Here is a 23,628-nt window from a genome sequence, read left to right on the forward strand (position 1 = left end):
CCATTTTATGACCTTTCTTGCCCCAGTTCTTAAGTGCATCACTGCAGTTGATAAGTTAGTAACCTGGTTGTTAAGTGAATATGGATTCTCCGTAGACTTTGCTTGTCAGAAGATCTCACGCAAAAGGGGATCACATGACTTTGGGACAGAGCAATGGTCATAAATATGAACCAGTTGCCAAGCATCTGAATTTTGATCACATGATCATGGGGATGCTACAAAGGTGAATGGTCACTAAATGAACTGTTGTAAGGTGAGGACTACCTATACTGTATTGGAAGCCAATCTTCCCAAAATGCTAAAATCAAGAGAGAAATTAAACATTAATTTGGGGGGTTAGTGTACATGATTCTGGGTGTGTATGTTGTCTTAATGCATATCAAATGTGTACTTATTGTTTTATTTTCAAGTCATGTATGCAATTTCTGTTGTGTTTCAGAATCTTTAAATGTTGTATTGAAATTTATTGTTACATGTATGATTTAAAACAGAGAAATTAATGATTTGTTAAATTGGATCTTTTTAAAAAGAAATCATTTTACTAGCTTAAAAGGTTTAATCTTAGTTCTGCCTCAAATAAAAATGTTGTCTACCTATTATAAGAAGTTGATCTTAGAAGGCACTTAAGCTCCTATGGGTTTATAAAGAAATGCATTTAAATACAGTATGTTTCTATAAAGTATTCAAGTGAAACAAGTGGACTGTCAGATGCTTAATACTAAAATTTGCATTGCAGTGTTTTATAGTAATGTGTTGCTATTGATTTATGTAGGACAAAAATCAGTGATTGAATTTATAATACCCCATTACAAGGATTTTCTGATTAGTGGCAATTAAGTTTCTGATAAATCAATAATAAAACTTAATTTTCTTGACTTTTCTAAAAACCCGTCCTTTGCCACACTAGTATTAACAAAATCCAGCAATAAAATTAACAGAAAAATAACAAGGCAATGCAATACTTCTCATCAAGTAATAACAATAGCTAATTATTAGTATCTACAAAAAAATCAACCCATGCTGACCCAATTCAACTTAAATCACTCAGAAAGAGTAGGAGATAATAGGAGGAGATAGCCAATAATAAGAGGCATGAAATTTAAGATTAGATTCCCTACATACCAAGATGGAAGATTAGGGATAGGAAAATAAAATTATATCCACCCCACCTATAGTGACTACCTCGGCTAGCAACCATTTGTAAGTACATAGATAACAAAAAAAATCAACTAATGCATGCATTTATGACAAAATTCATACACCTGACAGCAATGCATACCAGAGTGAGAATATTTGTCGCATAGGTATATGAGAAAGCTTTATATGAATAAGACTACATCAAGCAGTGATCATTGCAGTCTCCCTCTCTCTCTTAATCACATGATCACTTAGCAACCCTTTTGCTTTACGACCTGGTCACTGCATTAGAACTTGATCGATAGATAAGGATGGGTGTATAAAATATGTTTTTATGAGCAATAACTATTCCATAAGGAAAATTTGACAAGAACTGAAAATTCTAGAATTTAAATCTAACAAGCAAGAATACATTGCATTCGTCACTGTACCCATATATAATAGGATGGATTCTGTGGAATCTAAGGATTTTATGAGGACTTGAATAAATTCCATGGGACTGGAGGCAGAACATTGTGCAAGGGAGTAAGGGAATAAAACCCACTTCTCTCTGCAAGAAATTAAGTTGCCTTTCCCCTTTAGCTCCTTGTGGAGAATTTTTATCTTGCTTCGTCACTAAGGTATAACAGAAGAGCAGGAATTGTTAGCTGACCTTTATTGTGATAAGTATTTAATTGTATGTATAGTAGTTCATATCAAACTCATTTACATAACAACATAGAAATGAATATACATGACCAAAGGTACAATTGAAAATCGGAAAAATTAAATACCCCATTTTAATTTGGGAGTTGCAATTTAGATAGAGTGAAATGCCATAAACATTTACTTTTTTGCTTATCATTTTCTCCAAAGTATCTAAGTAGAATTACAATAGGTATCCTTCTAAAGATATAACGATCTTGATCTTGAATTCATTTTAATATTTATTCTATTCCTTAAATTTTTACTTATTTGTATTTTCAGTCATCAGTTATCTCTGAGGCTAGGTGATACAGCTCATAGTTTACACATCTATTAACGAATATTTTTCTTGAAAAAAATATTCTCAAATGTATAAGGTTCTAGAAAATAAACAACCTTCATTTTTGCATATTTCTATAAAATCTTTTTTGTTGATTGGCAATATATTAGATTCATTGCAGTCTATTGTATATCCAGTAAAATCTGTCATAGTACACAAGATTAGGTAAAGCATTTTGGTAATTATTAGTAAGACCCGACATATCATCTATATAATAATAATAATAATGCACGTTCAGTTCAATCCACTAGTATACTTTGAATACAAAGCTTCCAGAATCAAATTAAAACAACAGCATGTAAAGAATCCTTGACAAGTTGTATGATACATCTTAACTTCTAGTTGATAATGTAATTTGTAAGAACTTGAGCAGAAGGAATAAAATCAAGAAATAATAGGAAATCCATTTTCTTTCTCACCATACGCTCCAGAAATTTAGTCTGTACATGTTAACACTTTTTGCATATCTAACCTAGCCATGACTGTCATTTCAAGATCTCAGGGTGAATTGCTGAAATATATGCTAATAATTTAATATTAGATTAGAGGCTTGGTATTTCTCATAAAATCAGATTGTGCAGAATATATTATTTATTTGATTTATTTGTATAATGCAAAGTCAATGATTCATGATACTTTACACTTGTAAAAAATATAAACTAAATCACAACATCAATACAAAATAAATACACTGCAGTAATACAGTATAGTAGTATTAACCTGCCTTGGATCACATAGCTGTCAAAGGACCTATGGAATAGTTCTGCCTTAGCAACCTTCATAAAACACACCAGAGTTGACACCAATCTGACTTCTGGGATAGGGGAACTATTATAAAAGAATATTTGCTCTAATTCTGTTTGTTCCTGTGTTTTTACCTCTGTGAAATCATTCATTTTACAACGGTCTTATTTTGCATATTTACACAGAATGTCCATATAGTATACACTGCTCAAAAAAATAAAGGGAACACAAGCAGAAGACATCCGAGATCTGAATGAATGAAATAGCCTTATTAAATACTTTATTCTTTACATGCAGTAGTTTATACACTGCTCAAACAACTAAAGGGAACACAAAACTACTGTATGTAACGAACAAAGTACTTAATAAGGCTATTTCATTCATTCAGATCTCGGATGTCTTCTGCTTGTGTTCCCTTTATTTTTTTGAGCAGTATAATTTGTCTTGAAATACTCTTCTATACACTTTTGGAGTTTTGGAGGCTTAAATTAATTTATAGTAATTGTTATATTATTAGTTGGCGGTAGGTAATCATTTTATGCATTGATAAATGGAGGAATATGGTCTTGTTCTTGTACACAAAGATTTTCTCTCTTTTCAACCCACATACATTCTCCATTTTTATTACGGACAGATTTTGAGGATGTATGAATGTTGGGGGAGTGGGGAAGAGGGGTAATGAGACTAAGAAGGAGTTCCATTGCCAGAAAAACCTCTTTCATTTCAACTACCAAGATACAAATACTAAGGAAATAAATTTTATGAAATATGCAGAGCATTAAATGTCAATTTAATAAATACTTTTTTATCAGTGTCTGTGAAATTTAGATTGAATTAATGAATTTCCAAAAGACAGCTACATGGATATTTCTCACAATTGGATTTATGTTGAGAATTTGTCATAGTTTTGGGTATGCTTAGAAAAAGTGGCTCACAGAAAAGTAAGGAGAATAGTTAAATTCTCATTGACAGACTATATGAAGCCACATTGCCCCCCAAGCCAGTAGAACAAAACAATGAGATGACAGCTCTAGTGTTTGAAGAGAGGTTGTTAATGACAGCTTATTCCTTTATGATTTCAACTCTTGACAGAAGACAGGTCTGCTTGTTGCATCACGGCAGATGTATCATTACCTCCTGGCCCTGTCATGACTGAATTGGAATAAAACCACTTGCAGTTCTGAAAATCCAATTACTTTGTGGAAGTTTGGGAACACTGTCTATGATTCATGTGCAAAGTAGCATAAGTCTCATTGCAGTAGCTGTACTTGAATTTTAATAGTGGTGTAAAGTTTCAGATTTTGAAGATAATGGAAGTAAATACATGATGGTCTTTTCTCTATATATTAGTGAATTTGTTATAATGGGATGTGATTTGTAGTATTGTTTTGTTAGTATTTCTGCACAGTCTTGATGTTTTTAAAAGTATTTCTTCAGTTTTAATAACCCTCATGTTTAAATACAGAAAAAATATCCCTAGCAACTACTGATATTTTTTATCATTTTAAGAATTAGGAGATATTTTCCTTAATTTATTTGGATATTAGAATTCTATATTATTAATACTTTGTAAGAGATTCCTCATAGTGATTCTGGATATTAAAAAGAGAGGGGGGATATATAGATTTATGTAGGTATATAAAAAGTCTTGTGATTTAGGTATGATTAGAATTTCAAGTAAGCGAGATCAGTTTAAATGCAGAGAAAGCAAGTATAAGGTGTTTAATTTCTATCATATTGTTCATGTTTAGTCACTCTGAAATCTTTTTCAAATCTGCTTTTCTCTCTAGCTTTGTCCTATCATATCCATGATTTGTGATCCTCCCACACTTTGTATTTTATTTTAACAGCTGGCCTCTTTTCTGTGCTACTTCTGCCTTTCATATCATCTGATGTGGCTTAAACTGATGAATCAAAGCCAGTTTGGGAAGGAGAGACAGTGTTTAAGATTGCAAAGGAAGTGAATAGGCAGAAGATAACCCTTCTTGCAGTTACAATCAGTGCACTTGACACTTTCAAAGGCAAGAGAAACTATAATTTGCTCAGGGGTTAAACTTTCTAAATCACTTCCCCAGGGAAATCTGCTAATAAGGCGTAATAATTAATTGAACATTTTTATTAGCCTTGCCTAAAATGAAATAAGGTAGTCTTTTATTTATTAATCTTTACCCTTTTGTTTACATTCTTGATTTTTTTTAAAAATAGAAATCTCTCTGCTGTGTGAAGGTGTAATAAAATATTTGTTCTTTCTGTAATCAGTACTCATGCTTTTCATACACATGACAGAATGCATTGTCACTATATACAATGTATATTATTTTTTGCAACTTATTTTTTTTTTAATTTAATTTAATTTTAATTTTAATTTAAAAAATATATTATTTTTTGCAAATTATTTTCTGCAACATTTAGCAAGATTTAAATGGATATTTGTACTGATAAATATTAAATACAATACGGAACATATAGAAAATACAAAAATGGGAAGGTAACCCATTTTGAAATATCTGCTTCTTTGTTTGAACATAAAGTCTATTGTTTCCTTTTACATTTGACATGAAGCGCATGGTTTTCAAATCTGAGAAACAGGGGTGAAATCCAGCAGGTTTTGACAGGTTTTGGAGAACCGGGAGCGGAAATTTTGAGTAGTTCGGAGAACCAGCAAATACTATCTCTGACTGACCCCAGAGTGGGGTGGGAATGGAGATTTTGCAATATCCTTCCCCTGGAGTGGGGATGGAGACTTTGCAGTATCCTTTCCCTACCATGTCCACCAAGCCATGCCAACCAAGCCACACCACACCTGCCAAGCCATGCCCACAGAACCCGTAGTAAAAAAAATTGAATTTCACCACAGCTCAGAAATACATACATTCCTCAAAATAATACCTGAAATACACTAAATATGGATTACATCATGCAAGAACTGGTTCAGTGTGAAAGAGTCCTGCCAATCTTTATTTCTTTTATATTGCACTTTTTAGAAACTGTGAAAAAAAATTACTAATGTGGTTTGAAAGAGTAACCCTGCATCCTTCAGTAGATATGTAAGATGAATATTTCATAGATCCAGAATTGATTGCTTTATCTCTGATGTTTTAAAACAGTTAATAAGTATACACACGTTCATTGCCTTCCTGTCAAAAAGTACCCAGTGAAGTGCACAGTTTCATAATTGCACAGCAACATCAGAAATAAGAACAAGATTAACAACTCAGGACAGAAAGCTAACACTAACACAGTTTCACAGTGGCACAAGTTTCATGTTTTCCACTGGTTAGGTGACTTCACATAGAACTGGTGGCTATATTTATAGTACAGAAGGTATAACAATTTGCAGAGGATTTTGTTGCTGAGGTTGAGATTTGTGCATGCTATTGGACTCTGCTTTCCAAAGATATGTCGGTACCTTAAGGCAGTGACAACTAGTGTTTCGTTTTCTTTCACAGTGTTTCAGGAAGGATTTGCATTTTGGCTTTTAATGGCCAAGGCCAGTCCACAGGATGTGGTCAGAAAACTGAAGATGGCAGCTGGAACAGTGTGATTGAAGTTTTTCTATTTTTAATATGCATTGCATGTACAAACAGTGGGAGTTTTGATCACACAGTGACAGCTTAATTTTTTTTATTATACCGTGTGGAATACCCTATATATAAAACTCCTAAATAATCCCCTTCTTTTATTAATTTTGGATCTGGGTAGTCACAAGAATTTTAATGCAAATACTTTGGTAATTCAGCCCCCCATGTGAAAAGTGGAAAGAAGGATTGTTTGTTGTCTTGTTGTTTATGGAGCTGCATCATCCTCACCATTGGACACCTTTTGCACGTGTTTATGGAAATTTCTCAAAATAAGCCATGAATCGGATTTCTGGCAACAAGTTTTATAAAGTTTCTTTGGCAGACCTGTAATCTGGAAGACTGTCAGTTTATAATACAATTCATTTTATTCTATATTTAAAATATTTGATAATTTATTTATTTATTGGTTCGATTTATATGCCGCCCTTCTCCGGAGACTCAGGGCGGCTTACAACGCGTTAAGCAATAGCCTTCATACTTTTGTATATACCTGCTTAGTAGGACTTTGCCCCCCCCCCCAAATTGTGTTCTTTTTTATACAAAGTCAGCTTATTGCCCCCACAATCCGGGTCCTCATTTTACTTACCTCGAAAGGATGGAAGACTGAGTCAACCTTGAGCCTGGTGAGATTTGAACTTGCAGTAATTGCAGGCAGCTGGTGTTACTTAACAGCACTTTAGTCTGCTGCGCTACCAAGAAATATTGACTAATATTTCTCATAGCTGTTTAAATGCCAATCCCAATGAACCATGTTCATATATTCAGGATTTTCTGTAGCTACCAAAATGAAAATAAGACCATAAAATTCAACAGAGATAAAAAATATGCTTATTGAAACCATTGAAAGTATAGCTGAAAAACATTCTTTGATCTATTAGAATATTAGTTGTGGAATAAAAATCAAGCATTTCTATCTCCCATTGCAAATTCCTTTATTTTGTAACTAATCACGAAATAAATCTGCTACAGGGATTCTCATGCAAAAATTATGTAATATCATAATCATCTGAAAACAATGTCCTTTTAAATATAATCTGTCATCTTTGATTTAAAAATCCTTTATAAAATCAAATAACAACAGAAGAACAAACTGTAGGTGTTGATAATTGTCTTTTTTTCTTGAAATTACCAAATTACAACATGAAAACATTTCCAGTGAGACATGTAATAGGTCATTTGCAGCTGCAGGCGTTTTTTCTCCTTCAGGATGGGCTTGTTTAGTTTCTCTCACTTTCTGCCTGTGGCACTGTATAGTGAAATTCAGACATGTTCTTCCCCTCCAGGGAATCTCTAGGGTTGAGGATAATTTATACAAAATTAATAAAAAGTGCTGCTTTTCCATTATAAACATTCCAATGGTATTGCTATAAAATTTCTTTCAATAAAAGAATATTATCTAGAAAACATACGTTATATGAAAGCAATATCCCTGCTTTCAAATTTAGAAAGTAAGTGTAGCTTATGGAGAGGGAATTTATGATTAAGAGACATTACAGATGATTCTGAAGCCCAGGGAGTGAAGTTCACTGAATAATAATGTTGAAAATGTAAAAAATGTGTGGACAGTAGTCATACTAAGGAAAATATTCTCAAAGTGTAGTGACTTAGCAAGGTGATTACCAAATCTCAAATCTATCTTTCAACTTTGGATAAAATAAATTTTCTATTTGTATCTAAATGCTGAATTATACTTGCCCAAATGTATTTATGAAATAAAAATTCCATAACTCTTAACTATAATCACCTAAGATTTGAACCACATTACTATGAATTGTCATCATTACTGTTAGAAAATCTTGGCATTGAAGCATTCTGAAAAGAGTTCTGGGAACTCTTTTTCAACCAACATTATATTTTCAGGAGGGGTACTTGTTTTAATGTAAAAAAAAAGGTAAACATAAATAAATAGCTAGATCATTTGCAGTTTATAAAGTTATATTGTAACTGATGTTGATTTCTTTGTCTAGAAAAAAAACAGTTAATATTTTAAGTTGATTAAATGCCAGGTTGGTAAATAGTAAGACTGCCCTTAGCTTTCCTGGATGGGCTTGGTCATAATCAGAAATCCAGAAAATTGAGCCAAAACGTAGTCAATTACAGTCAGAGGGTCAGAGTATTGTTGTGAAATCATCAACTGGTATGGTTTAAAAAGGAGCAGAGGGTTTCTGGTGAATGGAACAATTGTTCCAAATAGGGAATTCTGGGCAGGAAAGCTTTTAAATGGAATTTGCATCAGGGGCACCTTTGCCATGTAAGAAACCTCACAGATCTCTTCTGTTCTAATGCTTTAGTCCTGGACCAACCCACCCACCCCATGTACTGTAGCTCCCAGGTGATGTTGAATGTTTCACCCATGAACTCATGTCAATCTCTGGGAGTCTGAGCCAGCCATCACAAGCAAAGGTTTAGCTACAGCTTTAGAAAATTCTGGAAGAAATGAACTATCTGTACTCTTCAATCAGAGTTCATGCTGGGCCGTAGCCCTAAGACAACATTGATTTCTCTAGCAGAGCAGGAATAGGGTGGTGCAATCATTCTTTCTCTCCTTAATTTCCCAGTGGTTCTCAATATTACTGACATGGTATCCTTTTGGAATGGCTTTAGGAATTGACTCGGGGGGGGGGGGGATATGGTGTTGCGTTGGATCTCCCTTTTCTCCAAGTTTCAGTTGATATTGATGGAGAACAAATTGAACCCCAAATCCTTGATCTTTTGGTTGCCACAGAACCTGATTTTCTCCTATTTAACACCTATATGAAGCCACTAGGTGAACACATCTGTCAGCAAAGGAGCAGGGGCCATCAGTACACTTGTAATACCTAGCGATATATCTCAACCCAGGCTGTATGAGTAATTCTCTAGCGTGCTGCTTGGAGAATCCAAGAGCGTGGGTAGTTTCCCTCAGGCTGATACTGAGTGCATATATCTTTAAATAAATCGTTGACTCCGCCTCCAGGTACTGGCTGAGGCCCAGTTCCTTTCACTCAGTCAGGCTAGATAGACTGCATTTTTGTTCTCCTGTCAGTTTTCCTCAAAACGATAGATTCTTCATATTTCACCTTTGGGTTTCTTCAAACCTCCGGGGTTTTTTTTTTCTGTTGGAGCTGTATACTTTGGATTGACAAGACTTGTGAGTCTGATTATTTCCTTGGCTGCCGGTGGGGTTGTGTCGGCCCTGGGGCTCTAGGCCGCCTGCCACCACTCAGTTTATATTGTGACGAAACCACAGAGCTCTGCATCGGCATCTCTGTGTGTGATTGCCTTCACCGCCGGTGAGCGCCCTGGTTGCCCGGCTTGCCGGCATAACCGCCACCACCAACAGCTCCACAGTTACCTTGGGCAGCTTCGGAGTCCCTGCCCAGTGCTCCGCGGCATACTCTGCACCTAATTTCACACTTCGCTGCGCTAGGAACACTTTTGAGTGTTCGCGCGCTCGGCTCTCTGGCAGAATCACGAAGGCGCTTTGAGGCGGTTTCCCGCGCTCACGCCATTTTGTTTTCGATTGTCGGCCCACGAAGGCGCTGGGAGGATTTCTTCGCGCGCCAGGACTTTGCTAACTGCCGAGCCGCCGCCACACAGCTGAGTCGGCCGGCTCTTGTGCCATTATAAGGTGCCTGCGAAGCAGCGCGACTGGAAGGGGGATTCTCTCTAGCGCTATCTGATTCTCCGCCATTTTGTGTATGGACATTATTAGCTGATTCCTTCTGGACTTTTTTTTTTGTGTGTGTGGACGCTTTGCTCTGTCAGCGCCTGGCCTCATTGCTTCTCTTCGGACGCTTGTGCTTCCAGCGCCAGAGTCGCTTCTTCATAATTGTGTGGTCCGTGTGGGGGCAGCGCCACATACAGGTCATACTTGAACTGCGCTCCCCCTCCTTTAAAAAAAAGGCATTTTACTATGGGTGATTCAGAGCTTTCCTCTGATCTTGAGCAGGCCCATAGTCCCCCCCAAGGCCCAAACGCCTGTACCATCTACAAGCAAGGGGTCTAAGAAACGGTCCAAACAAGCTTCTGACACTGTCAAGCCTCCAGCTTCATGGGGCCACAAAACCTCATCAGCCGATGATAAAGCTGCCAAGAGGAGACATGATGCCTTAGAATGCCGCTTTGAGCAGGCGCAGCGCAAGGCTCAACCGGCTGCTCAACAAGTGGCGCCACCTGTTGCGGTGTCCATTCCACCGGACCCTTCGGGCCCTCAGCCCCCTACTATAATGCTTCAGGGGGATTCCGCTGGGGTAATTCGTGTTTCCCAAATGGAAGCTTGTAGTCAGCAGGGGAATTTGGTCTCGCTATCGACAATATCTGTGGTGGGTCCATCAACCCAGCCTCCTTTTCATGACCCCCCACCGGAGGCCACTTTCATCCCCACTGCTGCGGGGCTCCACACTGGGGAAGGGCCGCAACCGCCCTTTTACTGCGATCTTCAGGCGATGATTTCTGCGACCGTCTCCAGGATGCTGGCGGCTGGACTCCCTCAAGGGGCCCAACCAGCCCCCTGCTCTGCAGCCCCCCGCCCTCTAGCCCCACCACGTGGCGAGGTCAAATGTAGTAACTACTCCCTACAGGAATCCATTCACAGCGAGGATTCCCTGTTTGATGACGATGAGAACAGAGACATGGAGTTCTCAGATGATGAGGGCATGTTGCCAGATAAACCAACATTTACAGGTCTTTTCAGGCCCTCTCTATTCAAATCCTTACTCTACAAAGCCATTGCTACAACTTAGCTGGCCGCCGTCAAGCTTAGCCTGAACAACAAGGGGACCCTAGCCCTCATGATGCCCTGTTTGTGGTGCCCAAGGCGGAACAGGAGTTTATCCCTTGTCCGCAGCTTTTCTCGGAAATGATTCAGCGGCCTTGGGCCCAACCCGGGTCTTTGGCGGCACCAAATGGCCTCGACAAGAAGCTGTTCTGCTTGGCACCGAATCTCCAGGACTTACTTGCATTGCCGTCAGTGGACGCGCCGGTTGCTGCCTTAACCTCCTCCATGATCCTCTCTAATGACATCGTGGATGGACTACATTCAGAGGATAGGAAGGCAGAACTTGTTTTCCGCAAATCTCACCAAGTGGCAGCCTGGGCCGTTCGAGCCACTACATCCGCCTCCTTTTTCAATCGGGCTTCGCTGATCTGGCTCCGCCAGCTTCAGGCTCCCTCCCGACGATAGACGCCTCCATCAAGACATTAATAAATTGGTGGCCGCTACGGAATATTCGGCCGACGCAGCCCTGGCCGCGGCCAAGTTCACCTCTCGTTCCTTAGTCTCCACTGTTACTTCTCGCCCCCTCTTGTGGCTCCGACATTGGAGGGTGGATATGAAATCCAAATGGAGACTTGCCTCTGCCCCATATAAGGGATCTAACCTCTTTGGGGAGGCATTAGACCCTATCCTCATAGAGGACAAGGACAAACAAAAAGTTATGCCCTTTTTTTTACCGTAGAGCAGATCGCCGCTATTCCCCATACGCCCAGCAGCAGCCCTTTTGGACTGACTCTGGGACCAGCGGGTCCACCACTTACTACCCATCATCTTTCACCTTTGACTGACCCTCCGACCGGCCTGCCTTTCAGGACCGCGGCAGATGCCAACAGCCCGCCAAGCGCCCCTTTCGAGGAATGGGCAATCGTTCCTTTAGACGTGGCAAATGACTGCATCACTCCGTATCCCATTGGCGGCCGTCTTGCTCACTTCCTTCGCCAATGGGAGCTCTCTACAACAGACACATGGTTCCTCCAAATGATGCGCCTGGGCCTCACCCTGGAATTCTCCTCCAGCCCTCCCAACCGCTTCATCCAATGCCCCATCTCCGACATCAAGAAGTGCTTGATGTCCGCGGAAATCCAGCACCTTCTGGACATCTGCGCTATAGAGCTGGTTTCCACAGAATACCGTGGGACCGGTTTCTACTCAATATTTTTCCTCGTTCCAAAAAGTTCCGGGGGCTGGAGGGGGATATTGGATCTAAAGGAATTAAACAAGCTGATTACGTACCATCAATTCAAGATGCAGTCACTCAAATCGATCGTGGGTTGCATCAGGCAGTCGGATATGATGACCTCAGTAGACCTCAAAGAGGCCTACCTCCACATACCGATTCGGCCATCCCACCAAAGGTTCCTGCGCTTATTTTATGCCAACCAGCATTTTCAATACAGGGCCATGCCATTCGGGCTCTCATCGGCCCCCCGAACCTTCACGAAGATCCTTGCAGCAATTGCAGCCTCTCTCCGACTCATTCCCATCAGAGTCCTTTGCTACTTGGACAACATCCTTGTCCTGTCATCTTCCCATCAGCAAGCGCTCAGGGATCTGGAGATGGTGTGAGACACCTTACAACGTCATGAATTTTCTCTGAATTTGGACAAAGCCATCTTCAGCCCACCACTCGTATCCTGCATCTCGGAGCCATCATCAACTCTATTACGGGACACGTCTTCCTCTCTCAGGATCGTCGTCTCAGCATTGCAACCTTGATTTCGCAGGTCCGGTCCTCCAGGTCTGTCCCCCTGCTGCTGTTGTCTCAGCTGCTCGGGAAACTCATCTCGTGCATCAACATAGTACTGTGGGCCCGCCTCCATTCCCGCCCCCTACAATGGTACCTCTTTCCGTACCAGAATTCACTGTGCAGCAATTCCAAGGCCAAAGTCCTGCTGCCTCATTCAGTCAAACGATCTCTCTGTTGGTGGACTTCCACAGCTATAACAAGGGGCTGCATCTTCCAAGAGCTGCAGCGAATTACTGTGACAACGGATGCAAGTCTGATGGGTTGGGGTGCCCATCTCTTCTCCAGTGTGGCTTAAGGTCGTTGGTCACCGACAGAGCTCCAACACGATATCAATTGGTTGGAGCTACGGGCAGTCCACCTCGCCCTCAAACACTTTCAATCCAAGGTAGAGGGGCAACATGTGCTAATTTTAACAGACAACACCACCGCCAAAGCACATGTAAATCAGGAGGGCGGCACTCGCTCCAAGCCTCTACTGGACGAGGCCATGACACTGCTTTCCTGGGCGGAGAAGCACACACTCCATCACGGCGCAACACATCTCCGGGTCGAACAACATCCAGGCGGACTGGCTGAGATGCTCTCAGATAGATCAGGCAGAGTGGCACTTACACTCCGCGCTCTTCCAGGAGCTGATGACCAGGTTTGGGGTTCCGCTCGTGGACCTGTTTGCGAGCCCCTGCAACGCTCAACTTCCCCGCTTCTTCTCCCGGTTTCCTTGCCCGACGTCAGAGGGAACGGATGCGCTCTGATGTCCCTGGCCTCCGGGCCTGTTATACGCATTCCCACCCCTCCCGCTCATCCCGAGAGTGGTGCGCAAGATCCTAGCAGAAGGCGCGGACGTTCTCTTGGTCGCCCCGCATTGGCCACGCCGGCCATGGTATGCAGACCTACTGGACCTGTCGGTCTCCTGTCCCTGGAGGATCCCCCAGGATCGGATTTCTCTCAGCCAGGGGGTCATTCTGCACCCAGAGCCACAGTGGGTCCCGTTGACCATCTGGCATTTGAGAGGATCCTCCTGAGGAGGGACAACCTTTCAGTGTGGATGATCACCACCGTGCAAGCCTCTCGCTGCACCTCTACCAACCAGATCTATGATGCCACTTTCGACTGGTGCTCCAAGAACCACATCGACCCAACCTCTGTTTCTGTTTCCGTTGTCCTCGAATTTCTTCAGGATGGCTTTGATAAGGGCCTTGCGCCGAATACACTCTACTGCCAGGTGGCTGCTCTACACTCGGTCTTGCCGGGCACGTCAGATTGACCCCTAACACAGAACCCGAGGATTCGGACTTTTCTTAGGGGGGCTACTAATCTCCGTCCCCCTGTAGTCCACCGATACCTGACATGGGACCTTTCCCTGGTTCTCCAGGCGCTAATGTCTCCACCCTTCGAGCCCCTGTCCTCCATCAGTCTCCGCTTCCTGACCTTGAAAGTCGTGTTCCTGGTGGTGATTACCTCTGCAAGGAGAGTTTCTGAGCTCGCAGCACTCTCAGTCCACCCTGACCTCTGCATCTTCCACACAAACAGAGTGATCCTGCGAATGGACCCATCTTTCTTGCCTAAGATAAATTCGCTCTACCATCGCTCTCAGGAGCTTGTCCTATCTGATTTTTGCCCGAGGCCCTGACATTGGGTTGAAGCTCAGTGGCATACCCTGGACATCCGACCAGCTCTCCACAAATACATCAAGCATACTGCGCCCTTTTGAAGATCTGAGGCACTTTTAGTCTCCTTACCTGCATCGATGGGCCACAAGGTGTCTTTGGCGACGATTGGCTGCTGGCTCAAGGCGTGCATCGCAAAGGTATACGCCCTTAAGAACAAGCCTCTGCCTGGGTGTATTCTGCCGCACTCGAAGAGGAATGCTGCCACGATGGCAGCTTGGGCCACCCAGGCATCAGTGATGGACATCTGTAGGGCGGCAACTTGGACTTCACTTACACCTTTCATCTGCCACTACAAGGTTGACTCCTTCGCCTCGGCTGAGGCGTCCTTTGGACGGCATGTATTGCAGACAGTTCTCTCTACTCCAGCCACCCGGGAGCATTCAGCCTCTCTCCCTCTCTGGTACTTGCTTGGGTATGTCCCATGCTCTTGGATTCTCCAAGCAGTGCACTAGAGAACGCACATTGCTTACCTGAACGTCCCTTCTGGGCGCACTGCTGGAGAATCCAACCCATCCTGGCCGGCTTCTGCTCCGTGGTTCTGGATGGCTCCTGGACTTTCGTCTCTTGCTCTCCTTCGTGAAAGAAACTGGGCCTCAGCCAGTACCTGGAGGCGGAGTCAATGATTTATTTAAAGATATATGCACTCAGTATCAGCTTAACTGAGGGAAACTACCCACGCTCTTGGATTCTCCAGCAGCGCGCCCAGAAGGGATGTTCAGGTAAGCAACATCCGTTCTGTCAAGTTATTGTTCCAGTACATAAAAGCTGTGGGGGAAGGAATAGGCTTAAAATCAACCCTATCAAGATTAAGTGGCTATAAACCCGCTGATCCATGGAGATTCCAGTTCTAGTTTGAAACGGAGTAGCAATTCCCCAAATGAAACTGATGTGCAGTTTGAAGGTCTTCCCAGATTTGTAGTTCCAGCTCAAAGAGGACTTAGCAACTGTATTGTGGGAGGCTTTGCAGAGATATTTTGTGTGCCAATTGTGCTTAATACTGCACTGAGAGCCTCTTCTCTCTGATGCTGTTCAATTTCTTTGGTTTTCAATGTACTTTATACATCTCCCAAGAAGTTGATTGGCTTTAGAAATGTGAGTAGGCAATCAATCAAGGTCAGAGAATATGAATATTGGTAATGCTATTAGGCAACACCACACACAGTGGATGCTTAAAATACTTTCTTAAGTTTCTGCAATTTTCAGGAACTTTTAATGCAACTTCACAAGAATTGGCAAAACCACTTTAATTTCCCCAACAGGACAAATCATCGCATATAATTATTTTCTAATATTTACAAAAACTTTACCCATAATTGAAATATGTTCAGTTCCTTCAGTCTCTTTATAGGATTTGGTTTCTAGTACCTGATTATTATTAATTTTTTTTTATCAGAACTTGTATCAGAGCATTTAAACTAAACTTAAAACATGATATCCAAAATTGGATGTAGTACTTGGATCAATGTAGAATAAACTAAAAAAAAACCAACACTAATTCCAAGATTATGCATTCTCTTTACTCCAGTATTCCTACTCTTTCTACTCCCTTGACTAAGTTTTCTCTACAGATTAGTATCAATTCAAGAATAGTCGATTGTCGCATGTGTTCTCTCTGAAAGACAAAGTTGTCAGCAAGACAAATAAGACATTTTCTGCAAGGACCAGGTTTGAAAGAGTTTGGCTCTCGGCAGATGAAGGGATAATTAAAGTTTCCTGTCACTGTTACTTCATACAGAACAGCATTGCTACTAAGATTTTCTGTGTTTCTTACTTCTTGATATTTACTCATTTGTTTTGAAGTCTTCCTTATGGAGAGTTGTTTTCACTGTCAGATTCTGTTGTAGAACAGGTTTTTTTTTAAACTGATAAATCTTCCTCTGTCTCATCAGATGTGTGCTGATATGTTTGTTACTCCAAACCTTTGTCATTTTGTTCAAGGACTGCTACAAATTTACACTGGTTACATTGGGTACAAATAGATAGCAGGGTCTTCTCAGACAGAAAGACAAATGTGCCATGAACATTGCCAAGTCATCGCTCCTGTTTTATCTTCTCTCCTGTTTCTTAAATCACCACCAGTATATTTTTATCTTGTTCCTTTCTCAGGTTAATCACCTATAGACTATTTGGAAGGAAAATTGGCTATGCATTCTGACCTAAACGTCCTCACCAACCTTCAATGGAAAATTCTTTTTAACTATTTCCTTTTATTTTACTCTAAAACACAGGATTTTAGAGACTTTATTTATTTATAACATTTATGAAATGTTTCTTTAAGAAGAAATTTGCTTTTCTTATACAATAGTGAGAAAGTCAGCCGAATGCAGTTTTAAGTGGTAACTTCTTTCTATGCTAATCTCTAGAATTGGTTAAATAAAACAATCTTCCAGAATGCATAGTCCAGTAAGAAGTTGTTGTTGTTGCACTTAAAATTGTAAGAAAACCTCTAAATTATAAACATTATAGGTTCTTAGTTCATGTTCATCTTTGTTCATAGCCATGCACAAAAAAGTTTGAACATTCCTTAATCTGGTTAATTTATGATCTAAAATCAATCTTATTTTAAAACTCAGTTTCATTGGAAAAACCAGTAATGTAAGAATATTAATAAATGTGCTAAACGTGAAAAAAAATTGAGTTTGGGATTCTAAATTAGAAGCTAACAATTTCTAATCTTGGATATATTTTCATGATTCACTAAGTAAAGCCTGATGCTAATATTGTGTAAATTGCTGACATATAGATGAGCAGCAGTGGCTTGCCATTCCCTTTATTTTTCACAAATACGTCAGTTACTTTTCTCTTTTATTTAAATTAAAAATCCTAGTCATTGCATACAAAGGTAAGGAAGGATCCAATCTGGGTTGATCACTGAGACCAGAGGTTTTGTCTTCTGAAGTTTCGGACTTGTGCTGGAGCCCATCTTCAGGGAACTTCTCTCTAAATTAAGGAAAGCTGGTATCTTATTTTACTACAACATGTCAACACATAAGAAAGTATGCTTAACATCTGGATAGCAAAATGGGCAGCATATAAATTAAATAAATAATAATAATGCAGATGAAAGTACTAGCAATCATTTTGTAGTTCTGCTTTGTTGAGATTAGTTAATTCATGTTCATCAGCATTTTGGTTTTGAAATATATTTTTAAACATTAAAAATAGCTAATGATTAGAACTGAAATACTGGTTGCGAACTATATTTTGTCAGTTCTGACAATGAAATTAAATTAAAATAAATATTTACAAGTCAACTAATGTCATTTTCTTAAAATACATCAAAATTTGAAAATAGTAGAAAATGTAGTGTAATAGACCTGGATCACATGCACCTTAAATTAAAATTGATCTGTAATAGCCTAGATAGGAAAGTTTTCTGGCTGAACTATAGACTACATTGGTGAGTGTACAGCATAGCTAATCTATTAATTTTCTAATATAGTCATCCATATGGTGGATGATTTCTGAAGGGCTCGGGACAGGGGTTGCTCCTCTGTCCTAGTCCTATTAGATCTTTCAGCGGCTTTTGATACCATCGACCATGGTATCATGCTGTAGCGGTTGAAGGGTTAGGAATAGGGGGCACCGTTCTGCGGTGGTTCTCCTCCTTCCCCTCTGACCGCTCGCAGTTTGTGTTGGTAGGGGGGCAGAGGTCGACCTCGAGGCGCCTTGTATGGGGAGTGCCGCAAGGGTCTGTCCTCTCGCCCCTTCTGTTCAACATTTATGTGAAGCCGCTGGGTGAGATCATCCGTGGTTTGGGGGTGAAGTGTCATCTGTACGCTGATGATACTCAGCTGTACATCTCTACCCCAGACCACCCCAACGATGCCCTTGATGTGATGTCTCGCTGCCTGGAGGCCGTGCGGGTCTGGATGGGGAGGAACAGGCTCAGACTCAACCCTTCCAAGACTGAGTGGCTGTGGCTTCCGGCGTCCCGATATAGTCAGCAGGTGCCATCGCTAACTATTGGGGGTGAATCCTTGCCCCCCACAGAGAGGGCTCGCAATCTGGGTGTCCTCCTGGACGCACGACTGTCTTTAGAAGAGCATATGACGGCCGTGGCCAGGGGGGCCTTTTATCAGGTTCGCCTGATTCACCAGTTGCAGCCCTTTCTGGACCAGGACGCCTTGCGCACGGTCACTCACGCCCTTGTCACCTCCCGGCTGGACTATTGTAATGCTCTCTACATGGGGCTCCCCTTGAAGAGCACTCGGAGGCTCCAGCTGGTCCAGAATGCGGCCGCGCGGGTGGTTATGGGCGCAACTCGTGCCCACGTGACACCCCTCCTGCGCGAGCTGCACTGGCTCCCAGTGGTCTTCCGGGTGCGATTCAAGGTGTTGGTCACCACCTTTAAAGCGCTCCATGGCATAGGACCCGGGTACCTTCGAGACCGACTTCTGCCACCAATAGCCTCCCACCGGCCAGTTCGCTCCCACAGAGAGGGTCTCCTCAGGGTGCCATCGATGAAGTTATGTCAGCTGGCGACACCCAGGGGGAGGGCCTTCTCTGTGGGAGCCCCAGCCCTGTGGAATGAACTGCCCCTGGAAATGCGTAAGATCTCCAACCTCCGGGTATTTTGCTGTGCACTCAAGACCCTGTTGTTCCGCCAGGCCGGGCTATCAACATAATAATTTTAAATTGAGTGTTTTAAATTTCTGGGGTTTTAAATTGAGCCGAATTTATTTAATAATTTTAAATTATTTTAATTGATGTTTGTCTTGTGCTTTTAATAGGCTGTACACCACCCTGAGTCCTTCAGGAGAAGGGCGGTATAGAAATTTATTTATTTATTCATTCATTCATTCATTCATTCATTCATTCATTCATTCATTCAAGCTTCACTTATGTCTTTAGGCATTCATGAATTTTCAGGTAAAATAAGAAGGTGTATATTTCCTAAGAAGCAATAAGAGAGATTAACCAACTTGCCAGTAATCATTTTAACTATTTAAAAACTTCTAAGAAAAAAATGTAGTTGAATCTGGGATTTTAAAAAAGAATATTAATGAAAAAAACATTTGGAGACATATTAAATTAAAAATTAAATTTACTTTTAAAAATCTTTCTGATTTGTTTTATGTTAATAATCATAGGGCTTACTTTTTATATCAAATAAAATTCTTGTTTTAATCTTTTGCCTTCTCTATATGTAGTCATGTGGAACTTTTAAACTGAACTGTGGCAAATTTACTCTATATTGTTGAAGGCACTAAGTAGAGGAGCTCATCTACTGATTTTATATATGAAAGCTTTTCTCATTCCTATAATTTTTTTTAGCAGTTGATAAAAGAGATGCTAATTTTGGGCTTTGTGGCCTTTTTCATTGTTTTCCATACTAACGAGTTATACTTTCAGCTATAAAGAACCATCTCCATGCTTTGACCTTTGTAACATTTTCTTTGTGTTATCTGACATTCAGGCAGTGGTAACGGAGGATTCTGCCATTCAGCTATTGGCCTATTCGTTCAGAGATGAGTTCCCTGATGTCAATCTTGTCAGTCAACTCACTTTGTATTGGGGGGAATGGTAGTTGAATGACTTTTGATATGTTTTTCAGCTGTTACCAGCAAAACATTTACTGCTTAAACACTGAAGTAGCTTCCTTACTGTTTTATTTTGAAAGACTATAAAATTATCATAGTTAACAAGATTGACTTAGCTTTAAAATCAAGCTTATCAAAAAGTTGTATCATGGGGAAGTGCAATTTTTAAACCAGGGAAGGTGCTTTTTTTGCAAATTTGCTGCATAGGGAAATAAAATGTGAAAATTAAGACTGTAAAGCATGAAAATGAACCACAGTATACATATTATTTTAGTGTTAGAATCAAGCAATATTATCTACATGGTTAAGTTTGGGAGAAATTGATAAAGCCTCCAAACCTTGTTTTTCAGTGTTCCTTGAATGAATAATATATACCAAAAATGGGGATGGGGGGGGGTGAGTGAGGGAGTAGGATTCTAGCACATGCACCAAGTCATTTTCAGTTTCCCTGGCCCGCCTTTAATTCCGTCTCATTCTGGTTTTGCTTTATTTCAGTGAATCTATTCCACTAAATAAAACTGTTTTATTATGCAAGAGATTTCTAGAATACAAATCATTTTTTTTCTCTCAATAAAGTTTTAAGAATGGTGTGAAAAATTGTTGAGACTGATAGTCTCAAATTTCAATCTACTTCCAGATTCCAGTTATGAACTTGCAACAGTACATAAAACTACAAGATGTTTGGGGTGGGGGAGGTGGGAAGAATAGGAGGACTCTTGATAGTTTCTGAAAAGTTTTTATGCTTCAAGAAACAAAATCAACTAAATAAGAGGCAGGGAAAGGTTGTGCCTGTTCTTGATGTTTCTTAAATATGATTAAAATAGTCCTTATATGTTTAAGTGATGTAACTGATTACCTGTATAGCTTGTGTCAAATTATATTTAATATAATGATCTAGTTTTATGATGTTATTTGGCACAGGCAATCATGGTGAAAAATAGTTACCCTATCAGTGGCATATATAATTGATACAAGCATATTTAGAAAAAAAAATTCCCATGAAATTGTGCTAAAGAACAAGATGAAGCAAGAAGTGGGCTACACTAAAAGACCTCACTTACTATTTTGAAGGCAAGAAGTCCCTAGTGGATGACATTCTGTCAAACTATCATTTGGCCAAGATTTTTGTTTGTGTGTATTTTTCTGGATTTTAAGAGAAGGAATTGTTATTTCTATGTTTAACTTTGTTTCATGATTTTCACATGCAGATTTTTGGTTTATGCTTTTGCCTAATATAAGCAAAAAATTCTGTCATTGATTTTTAAGAGTTACAATTTGTGGTGGCTCAGGAAAATAACTATTATTTGTTTACTCTGCTTTAATAGAATGGAATTCATATTTGAGAGGAAAGAACATAAGTGCTTATTGGCATTTTTTTTTACCATTTCTTTTCTGATACTCAAAGTTGAATCAGAATTCAAAAATCCCTGATGAATCTGGAGGTTTTATCTTATCTAGTATTTTATTTTCAACATGTTAGAAAGTAAGGTATAAACTTTAAAAAATATCTAATATCTAACCACTATGCTTAATAATGAATAGGTCGAACCAGAGACATGCAGGAAAGTTACAAATATCTAGATATTTCCCTTTCTATCTTCAATGTACAAGGCTTAATTAGGGATTGGAAAGATTGCTTCATATAGTGAAATAAAATTTCTGGTGTTGTGATACTTTTAGATGACTCTTCAACATAGAATTTAAGTGTTTATAAAGCTTGTGTTCTACATTAAAAAAAACAGTGAGAATTGGAGCTAGAGAACTGTCTTATGAGTTAAGGGAATTTTTATTTTAAGGGATAAGGTATATAATTAGCATGCTTAGTGCAGGTGCCCTTCACTTATGGCCACAATTGAGATCAGAATCACAGTCAGTAAGAGAGACACCATGTGATTCCTTCACTCAGCAACCACAATCCTGACTTTCCCAGGTGTGATTATTAAACAGAGTATCAGAACAAAGGCTCGGGACTCCAGAGCATGGTATGGCAGACAAAAGGATTCAGGCCCTCACCCTATCCCACTTGGGAAAACAGTTGCAAAAACGATGACATTCACTAGCCTTTTACCATATTTGATATCCATGCCTCCAGTGTACTAAGGGATTTTCCCTCTGGAGGAGAAATCCCTTCATGCATTGCAGGGATGGACATCACATCTGGCAAAAATGCTAGTGAATGCTATCATTTTGGAAGTCTCAGAGCCTTAGTCTTTATTAGTAATTTCTCCTCCTCTCCAGAGGTGAAATGAAAAATGATAGTGAAGGCCAGTGTTCCGAACCTTTCAGAAAACTGATGTTTGGAGAAAAGATGCTAGTGAACACATCATTCTAAAAGGCTCAGAGTGCTGTCCTTCACTAGGGTTTTAGCTAGATTTGAGGTCTGTTTTTCTAGGCTGGGGAAGGACTTCCCCTCCCTGCAAGAAGAGAGGGGAAATCCCTCAGTGCACTGGGGAATGGACCTCAAATCCAACATCCCAGGTCAGCAAATGAATTAAATTCCAAATTTTTATACAAGTTACTCATATTTACTTGATGGAATTAATTACCACAAGTTACTATAGACCTAGTACTTAACAGTATTAACTTCAAAAGAGAATTAACCAGATTTGCAGAAGATACATAGCTGCTAGTTATGGAATCCGTATGAACTATGTCAGGTTTCGGTGTTATCTTAAATAAGTTTCATTTTCAAGCGCAATCTCTCTAATGAATCATTTTTATTTAAGAACATAAAAAGCCGACATTCCTGATTTCATTTTTGCAGCCAAACTGGCCCCTCCTTCCAACCCCCTCCTCTTCCGCTCTCCAACCCCAATGTCCCATTGGCCATCATGCAGATCCATCTCTACCTCCCGGCACGTTCTTTTCACAGGAATGTAGCCCCCACCCTCGTCTCCCAGGAAACACTATCTGTACATACCAAACTAGGTAAAAGTTCATCTTGTTATGTCAGCGCTGGAAGAGAGCCTAATTTGGAACGCTGACATCCGGCCCCTCTCCCTTCACTTCTGCGACATCACCTATCCCATAGGGAAAACACAACAAGATTAGTCTCATCAGCCCCTCCCCGGCTGTGCACCCCCCCTCCCGGCTTTCCCGGGTGGTCTGCATGGAATTTTGCTATAAGGCGATCAGCTTGGATGTTTGCGCTCTTCACCCAAGAAGCCTCTGACAATGGGTAACCCTTCCATTTAATTAAGTACTGGAGGCGCCCCCTGTGCCATCTTGAATCAAGAATCCGCTGCACCTCGTAGTGCGTTTGGCCCCCAACAACCAGGGGCCCAGGGGGTTCACGTGGAGTTGGCCTTAAAGTAGACCCCACTACAGGTTTTAGAAGGCTACTGTGAAAAACGGGGTGAATTTTCCCCAAAAGCCGTGGCAACTGCAATTGCACTGTAACGGGGTTGATTATTTTTATTATAGGAA

The 23,628-nt window shown here is 40.4% G+C and overlaps 1 protein-coding gene across 5 annotated transcripts in view; it reads left to right on the plus strand.

Moving 5' to 3' along the window:
• ARB2A (ARB2 cotranscriptional regulator A) overlaps window positions 1–23,628 on the plus strand; it is a 224,095-nt gene that overhangs the window by 22,633 nt on the left and 177,834 nt on the right. The window lies entirely within an intron of this gene.

Source organism: Pituophis catenifer, unplaced genomic scaffold (assembly GCF_029215685.1).
Source record: "Pituophis catenifer annectens isolate HBS135680 unplaced genomic scaffold, rPitCat1.0.hap2 SCAF_2, whole genome shotgun sequence".
Classification (NCBI taxonomy): Eukaryota; Metazoa; Chordata; class Lepidosauria; order Squamata; family Colubridae; genus Pituophis; species Pituophis catenifer.